The sequence below is a fragment of the Peromyscus leucopus genome, chromosome 10 (genome assembly GCF_004664715.2).
Source record: "Peromyscus leucopus breed LL Stock chromosome 10, UCI_PerLeu_2.1, whole genome shotgun sequence".
NCBI classification, from domain to species: domain Eukaryota; kingdom Metazoa; phylum Chordata; class Mammalia; order Rodentia; family Cricetidae; genus Peromyscus; species Peromyscus leucopus.
Window position 1 is genome coordinate 76719920 of NC_051071.1, and position 8407 is coordinate 76728326.

An 8407-nucleotide genomic window follows, 5' to 3' on the forward strand; every position below is an offset into this window, starting at 1 on the left:
ATTCAGTTTACTCTGTTGAGCTTGCCTTGCTCTCTCTGGAGGTCAGAACTCTTCACTGTGAGGGGAGAGTGCTTCTGGGTCCTGCTGGTGAGAAGGAACTGGGGAGCTGAGGGCATGAACCTTCGACAGCACATGTGGGTACTGCTCACAGCCAGCCTCTGTGGGAGGGACCCAACTCTGCCCCGAGAGTTTTCTATGAATTGCCCCATTTAGTTCTCACAATTCTCGGAGTACATATTTTATTTCCATTTTACAGAGACCCGAGGTTTGGGGAGAGGAACGACTCTGCTCAATGGTATACAACCAGTCAGTGACCGAAAGAACCAGGGCTTGTGTCTCCTGATTGCAGAACAATATTGTGAACGTCACTTCCTAGGTTCAGTCACGTGGTGTGCATCAAAAATCTTTTATTCAGGATGGCAAGATGACTCCTTGGGTAAAAGCCTAATGACCGGAGTTCGATCCCTGGGACCCAGATGGAGGAGGGAGAGAATCAGCTCCCACAAGTTCTTCTCTTACCTCCATACCCATGTGCCTGTACACATATGTAAACACATGCAATTAGTAAACGCACATTAAAAAGTTTTCAGTGATCTTTTAGGCAGAGAGCCCGAAGAATGCTTTTGATGTCACCAGTAGTGAGAGGGTTTTCTTTCTCTTTGTTCTGCACCAAAGAGGTATAGTGTTTCAAACACAGACTTCCAGACTCTCACTCACTTATTCAAAAATAGTTATTAGAGTCTTGCTGTGTGTCAGACTTAGTGGATGTGAGTGCGAGTCAGATGGATGCAGATCTCGTGTCTTTCTGAGGTGGGGGAACATAATAGACAAGCAGTCTCTGAGTCTGTAATAGATGTGGGTGGGAGGAGAAAAGACCCTCACCATTCGCCAGAGCACTGTGATGGTGGAAGACGTGTGTGGGGTGGTTGGAGGTGCTTCAAATTCCTACTGCTACAAACTTGATGTAGACTCTGTGACCTTGTGGGTTTTTTTGTTTAGGGTGTGTGTATGTGTGTGTGTGTGTGTGTGTGTGTGTGTGCGTGTTTGTATGGTATGTTACCATATTAAGAAGAAATGAACTTCATTACTATATTAACACCAAGTACATTGGCCACCAGATGATAACACTGGAGTTTATGAATAAATGATATACCTTTTTTTTTTGTTCTTTGACTGTTCACCAATGGGCATGATAAGGATGTTTTAGTTAAACAATAGGTAACAGGTTATAAACAAGAGCGAGGCAGACACAATTGGGTAGTTCTACTCTATGTCTTCTATTGGGATCAAGACTCTGCTGTGGGCAGCAGATGTAAAACCTGAGCTCTGGAAGGTGCTGCCACCATGCAGACTTTCGTCACGGAGGATGTTGTCACACCAACAGAGCACTGCCATGTCAGAGAACACACTACAAATTCGGGTGGGGGGGCAGTAGGGTGGAGAATGGTCCACTCTCGGGGTGTAGTTTCCCGTGGCTTGGAGAAGAGAGGATTTGGAGTGAGGGAGCTTCAAATCTACTGTGTATACTCACACAGCACTTGTATGACCAGTATATATATATATTTCTTGTTTGAGGTATTATGTTTATGTAACTCATTAAAAATTGTAATGGATAATTAAAAAATAGATTAATAATTAGTCATCTATGATAATCATATTTGTAGCCATGTTAGTTAAGCCTTCTAGGTAAACATAGATATATTTCAGATAGATAGGTAATCTTCAAACACTTCATAGACCTAGAAAATATGGCATTTAAATAACTTAGAATTCTGTTGACATGAGACACAATTGCTCCTGGCTGCACCAATTTGATCCCGAGAGAATGTTGGGCTTCTAAGACATTTCCATTTGGAAGTTTGTCTTCTTGGCACAAAATGGCCTACTGGGCAAAGAACTGTCCTTGCCTTGATGGCTGACAGTACAAATACAATGCTGTCCTTTCTGGACAAGCGGGACACAAGGAAAGCGACCACTGTACTCTGCCAAGACAGGGTAAGATGGTCTTTCAGAATTCCTGCTTCTGAAAATGGTCTGTCATATACTCTAGGCCTATAGCCAATTTGAATGCACCAACAATGCTGAAAAACATTATGTGACTGTCCAGGCTGCCAGCTGTCTTGGTCTACTCTTGCAAGATTCCCGAAAGTTGCTTGCATCCATCTACCATTTCTCAGTTACCTTCCTTTTTAATAAAAGAAGAAAAGGGGAAGTGCTGTGGCTATTGCTCTATATAAATAAAACACTGATGGCCAGTGACCAGACAGGAAGTGTAGGCGGGACAAGGAGAGAGGAAAATTGGGGAAACAGGAAGAAGGAGAGAGAGACACTGCAGCCACCGCCAGGACAAGCAGCATGTAAAGACGCCGGTAAGCCACCAGCCACGTGGCAGGGTATAGATTTATAGAAATGGGTTAATTTAAGATATAAGAACAGTTAGCAAGAAGCCTGCCACGGCCATACAGTTTATAAATAATATAAGCGTCTGAGTGATTATTTTATATGTGGATTGTGGGACTTCGGGGCTTGATGGAACGGGGAGAGAAGCCCTCCAGCAACAGAGCACACTCAGGCTTGATGCGGGAAGAATTCTACAGTGTTCCTAGAGGTGCTTGTAAGTACAATAAGCCTCATGGTACAGTCGTGCTCACTGGAAATGGGCATTGACGACGGCGGGTTGTTTTGCGATCCAGTCCTGGTCTTTGTCCTTTTGAACTCTGTTTCTACAATGTGGGCAAGGTTAGGCTATTCAGTTCATAATACTATTATTATTAACCTGTAAAAAGTAGTTTTTATTTAAATAAATAATCCCAGCTGTAATCCCAGCTCTCACTCAGGAGTCTGAGGCAAGAAGACTGAGACAGATAGTTCGACATGACTCTGTCTCGAGCAAACAAGCAAACAAAACCCCAAATCAAAGGCCAGCATGAGAAAGTTTTTTTTTCTTAATTGTTTGTTTTCTGGGAAATTACACAGAATGAATTACATCATAAATCCCATGCCTGACCATGTTTAAATATTCCTTACCATTTGTTTTTCTTACAGTCTGATCTACCATTAGTCAGTGATGGATGGTGATGGTATCTTTTTTGCATTTTCAAGAATCTTTTACCAATATTTAAATATCTCTCCCCACTTAAATTTGGATTTTTTTTTAAAGGCAGAATTAGTTTAGCACCCCCCTCCCCCACACCCCAGGGTTAACTCCGATCTATTAAGGTGATTGTGCTATGAGTAATTCTAAGGCTGAGCTAGGGGTGGGGCCCAGGATTAGTTAGTGATGTCTGCCTGGGGTGGCAGTCTGGTGTCTTCATTCAAGGCACTGGCACTGGTGGAACGGTTCCCTCTCCGATCAACCCAGGAGGTTTAGAATAAGATCTCAAGGGAACATTGCTGAGGATACATGTCAGGAGCGCTAGCTAACTTAGAACCTATAATCCCAGAACTTGGGAAGCTGGGTGGAAGACTACATGTCTGAGGACAGCCTGGGATGCCTAGTAAAAACCTGTTTCAAAAAACAAACAAACAAACAAACAAACAAACAAACAAACAAACAAAAAAACTGAAGCCCACCAACCAATCAAATAAATAAGAAGGATGAACTTTCAGAATATTCAGAAGGCCCCCGAAAGAATGATGGCAGCTGGTCAGCAGCAGCTTTCCCTTGTTAACCATAGCTTGCTTTCTTTTTGTTTTAATTAATTTTTTTCTTATTATTTTACAACACCATTCAGTTCAACATAACAGCCACAGATTCCCCTGTTCTCCCCCTCTCGCCCCCCTCCCCCCAGCCCACCCCCATTCCCACCTCCTCCAGATCAAGGTCTCCCCCGAGGACTGGGGTCGACCTGGTAGACTCAGTCCAGGCAGGTCCATTCCCCCCCTCCCAGACCGAGCCAAGTGTCCCTGCATAAGTCCCAGGATTCAAACAGCCAACTCATGCAACGAGCCCAGGACCCGGCACCAATGCACAGCTGCCTCCCAAACAGATCAAGCCAAATGACTGTCTCACGCATTCAGGGGGCCTGATCCAGTTGGGGGCCCCTCAGCCTTTGGTTCATAGTTCATATGCTTCCATTCATTTGGTTATTTGTCCCTGCGCTTTATCCAACCTTGGCTTCAACAATTCTCGCTCATATAAACCCTCTTCTTTCTCACTAATTAGACTCCCAGAGCTCCACCAGGGGCCCAGCCGTGGATGTCTGCATCCAGATTCCTCAGTCCTTGGATGGGGTTTATGGCACAACTATGACAAAGAAGCCAAAAGTGTACAATGGAAAAAAGAAAGCATCTTCAACAAATGGTGCTGGCATAACTGGATATCAACGTGTAGAAGGCTGCAAATAGATCCATATCTGTCACCGTGCACAAAACTTAAGTCCAAGTGGATCAAAGACCTCAACATAAATCCAGCTACTCTGAACCTGCTAGAAGAGAAAGTAGGAAATAGTCTTGAACGCATTGGCATAGGAGATCACTTCCTAAATATAACACCAGTAGCGCAGACACTGAGACAAACAATCAATCAATGGGACCTCTTAATTAATTTTTTTCATTTATTTTACATACTGACCACAGTTTCCCCTCTCTCCTCTCCTCCTGTTCCCTCCCCCTACCTCCCTTCTACCTCCCCCCCCCCAAATCCGCTCCTCCTCTGTCTTCATTCAGAAAGGGGCGGGCCTCCCATGGGAGTCAACCAAGCAGGGGCACAGCAAGCCCAGGCAGAACCAAGCTCCTCCCCCTGCATCAACGTTGGGTGAGTTAACCCAGCTTGGGGATTGAGTTCCCAAAAGCCAGGGATAGGTCCCAGTGCTAGGAGCACCACAAACAGACCAAGTTACACAATTGTCACACACGTGCAGAGGGCCTAGGTAGGTCCTATGCAGGCTCCCTAATGAGTTTGTGAGCTCCACTGAGCTCAGGTCAGCTGTCTCTTTGTGACTGTGACTCCCCTGGCTTATATAATCCCTCTTGCCTCTCTGCAGGAGCAGGGCCCAGTACTTGGCTGTGAATCTCCAAATCTGCTTCTATTAGTTACCGGATGAATGCTTTTTGATGACATTTAAGATAGTCACCAATCTGATTACAGAAGGCGGCTAGTTCAGGTACCCTCTCTACTGTTGCTAGGAGTCTTAGCTGGGGTCATTCTTGTGGATTCCCGAGAGTTTCCCTGGCACCAGGTTTCTCCCTAAACCCAAAAATAACCATGGTCTTCTATTTCTATTTTCATATTCTTAAGCTGGTGTAACCCAAGTCTAAATGATGACCAATTTGGTTTTGTTTTTCGGGCAAATATCTCTGTCTCCCTTGTGACATATATGTAACACACACACACACACACACACACACACACACACACACACACACAGGTTCCTCTTTAGGCAGCCAGAAAATGGAACATGTGGGTAGCAGAATCAACTGACAGACTATAAGCCTTTGAAATTCTTTTTTTCTTTCCTTTTATTGAATATAGAGTTTTTTGCTCTCTCAGAATATATCCTGATTGTGGCTTCCCCTCATTCTCCTCCTCCTAGCTTTTCCGCACCTCCCCTCCCATTAAATGTAATAAAATGTATTCTAAGATACATTAAATATAACAAGATAAAACAAAAACTAACACCAGAACAGAACAAAACAGACAGAACGAAAAGAGCTCAAGAAGGCGCATAAGAAATAGAGACCCCCCCTCGTTCACACACCTAGGAATTCCACAAAAAACACTAAACTGGAAGCCATGATATATACCCAAAGGACCCACAGGATATAAAGAGAGAAAATATATACAAAAAATAATTTAAAAAAAATAAGATAACATTTTAAAAAACTTCTAACACAACATTGTGAGATAAGAACAGCGCCCTGCCCAAAGATTCCACTGAGTTCCTTTCTGTTGGCCACCTGCTGCTGGGCATGCAGTCTATCCTTAAGAGTGGTTTGTTTCCCCGGTGAGACTAACTTGGAGAAAACCGAATTTTCACCCGCAAGTGATTTAATCAAAGCTACTTTTTGCAAATGAGGAAATTGAAGGTAGGAAAGGCTACATCAGTTACCGGTGATCGATTCCCTCTTTCCACGTTCTGGAGTTCACATGCATCCAACACTTTCTCTTTGTTTATCAGCGACCTGTTCTTTTGTCCTGGACCTACAGAGAGCAGTGGAAGGGCATCAGACCGTGAAGCTCTCGGGTGTGTGGGCTCTAAAGGTAGCTAGACCTGCCGTGTGGCCTGAGAGTCCGTGTGCACATGATAAGAATCAGTCTTGATTCCCCATGCAGGCACTGATAATACTGTTGTGTGAGTGAAAGCCATGTTGTAGTCCAGATGACAATCAGCAGTCAGTAATGGATGCCATGCCTTTGTGTTTGCTGGCAGTGTTTGTGCCCTCTACTCCTCTCTCCAGGGTCCTGGAAGCATGTCCAACGTTGATACCTGAGTCCTGGCCACTTGTCTGGCCAAGGAGAGTACATGTTTGCTTTCTCTTTGCCTCTTCAGAACTTTGCACTTGTAAACAAGCATTTTTATGAAATGAGATTCTGTAGACTGGAATCTACCAAACATGCTGATTAATGTTTTCTTACAAGGCCTGTGTGTTGTAATCTTGAACAAATCATAGGTCGATATTATTTGTTTTAAAATTCTATATTCATTAATGAACACCAATATTTCTTCATTGTCCCAAATTTCTTCAACTTTATGAGAATCCATGGGAGAAAAAAAAATCCATCAAGAAAAAAAAATTCACTCAAAAAGTTAATGGTTAATTATATTTGCTTGAAAAGAATATCAAGTCTTCATTTCTCTCCAATGGTGGAACTTCATCTGAAACAATGGCGATTATTAAAACTCTATCTCTTATTGTTTTCTTGAGCTACATTAAATGTGAGCTGAAGTTTTCTACAAGCAGGTAGGAAATTCCATCTATAGCCTGTGTAGCCTGTGTGTAAGGATATGATGAATAACTATGGCAACTACTAACCTGTGTGTGGAAAGGCTTGTCTTTCTCAGTGGTCATCACTGCCAAAAGAGTCGTTGAAACTTGTTAGACACTGGTGTGTGGAATGACTACAGAAAGGGAGCTGATATGTTGAGGCCACTCATCTGGGAATATCTCACTTCAGCTTTCCTTCCTTGCTTCCATTCTAGATGAGAGAATGCTACATGTAAGCCAATGTTTGAAATTGGCTAAGCAAATTTAAGTAGAGCAAAAATGTGAATGACTGCAGAAATAATAATAATAGAACTACATTATTTAGTACCTATTATCACCAGGCAATATGTTCGGAACTTTACATGTTTTCATTTAGTGTGTGTGTGTGTGTGTGTGTGTAGTGTGTGCATTCCTGTGCATATGTATTTGTGTACATATGTGCATGTGTATGTAGATAAACCCTGAACTTTGGCATTATACACAGACTGGATAATGAAGGATATAGTTACCTCTCCTAGAATTTGACAATTAACCTAAATTTTTTCTTTCAGGATAAAGAAAACTTCGCCCATACCCAGCAGGAAGCAATTTTAAGACTACGTCGCCCACATTCCCAAAGAGGTGGTGTGGGGTGGGTGGTTTTTTGGTCTTTTTAATGGGTTTTGGGTCTGGGATAATTTTCAGTATTTAGGGGGGTTGGTTACAAGTTATTGTCAAGGGTTAAGAAAAAGGCTAAGCAAAGGAGATTAGATTTAAGGTTCTTATTTAAAAAAAAAGAGAGAAAGAAAGAAAAGAAAAAGACAATTACTAATACTTTACATTGGATTGAATTGTTTTATATTGTATACAAATTTGAAACTGATATTGTTAGAAAATGTTATATGTATATTTCTAATTGTATTTATACCATTCATTTAACAATGTAATACAAATTTCTGATCCTTGAATGTTATTATTACCAACTACTAGGATATAAAGAAATGAAAGTTAGTAGTTAGACATTACAATAGAACTTGTAGTCATATTAGATATGTTTTAAAAATTGAGCAGAGATGTTTTAGACAGGTCATCTTCAAACCCTTCAGAGATCTACAGAATATGGCATTTAAAATGTTTTAATAACTTAGAAAATTTTTCTTTTTTGAGACATGTCAGCTCCTGGCAGTACTAATCTACTTCAGAGAAAATATGGGCATTGAAGAAACTGCATATGGAGTCAACTTTCCTTGTGGCAAAAGTTAGCCACTGGACAACAAAGTATCCTCGAATCAACAGGACAAAATGGACAGACAGAACACGAAACAAAGGACTACTGATTCTTGCCAAAACAAGTGTGGTTATGGCTTTATCAAAAGGCATCTTCTGAGGCCAGGACAATATGGCCCCATCCCTGAAGTGGCCTTCACATCCGGAAAAGGTACGGTGCCCTTTTCTTCGAAGGCAGCTTAACAGTCAGAGGGCCGATGGCTTCTGTTGTACA

The 8407-nt window shown here is 42.1% G+C and overlaps 1 long non-coding RNA gene across 2 annotated transcripts; it reads left to right on the top strand.

The window, feature by feature from the left end:
* The first annotated feature begins 4895 nt into the window (after positions 1-4895).
* LOC119088659 lies at positions 4896-6899 on the top strand. 2 transcript variants are annotated; one of them, XR_005092350.1, is made up of 2 exons: positions 4896-5105; positions 6120-6899. It is a non-coding gene; the product is annotated as an uncharacterized LOC119088659 (long non-coding RNA). The 2 variants fall into 2 exon arrangements; XR_005092349.1 differs by lacking the exon at positions 4896-5105 and adding an exon at positions 5147-6027.
* The last annotated feature ends 1508 nt before the right edge of the window (positions 6900-8407 follow it).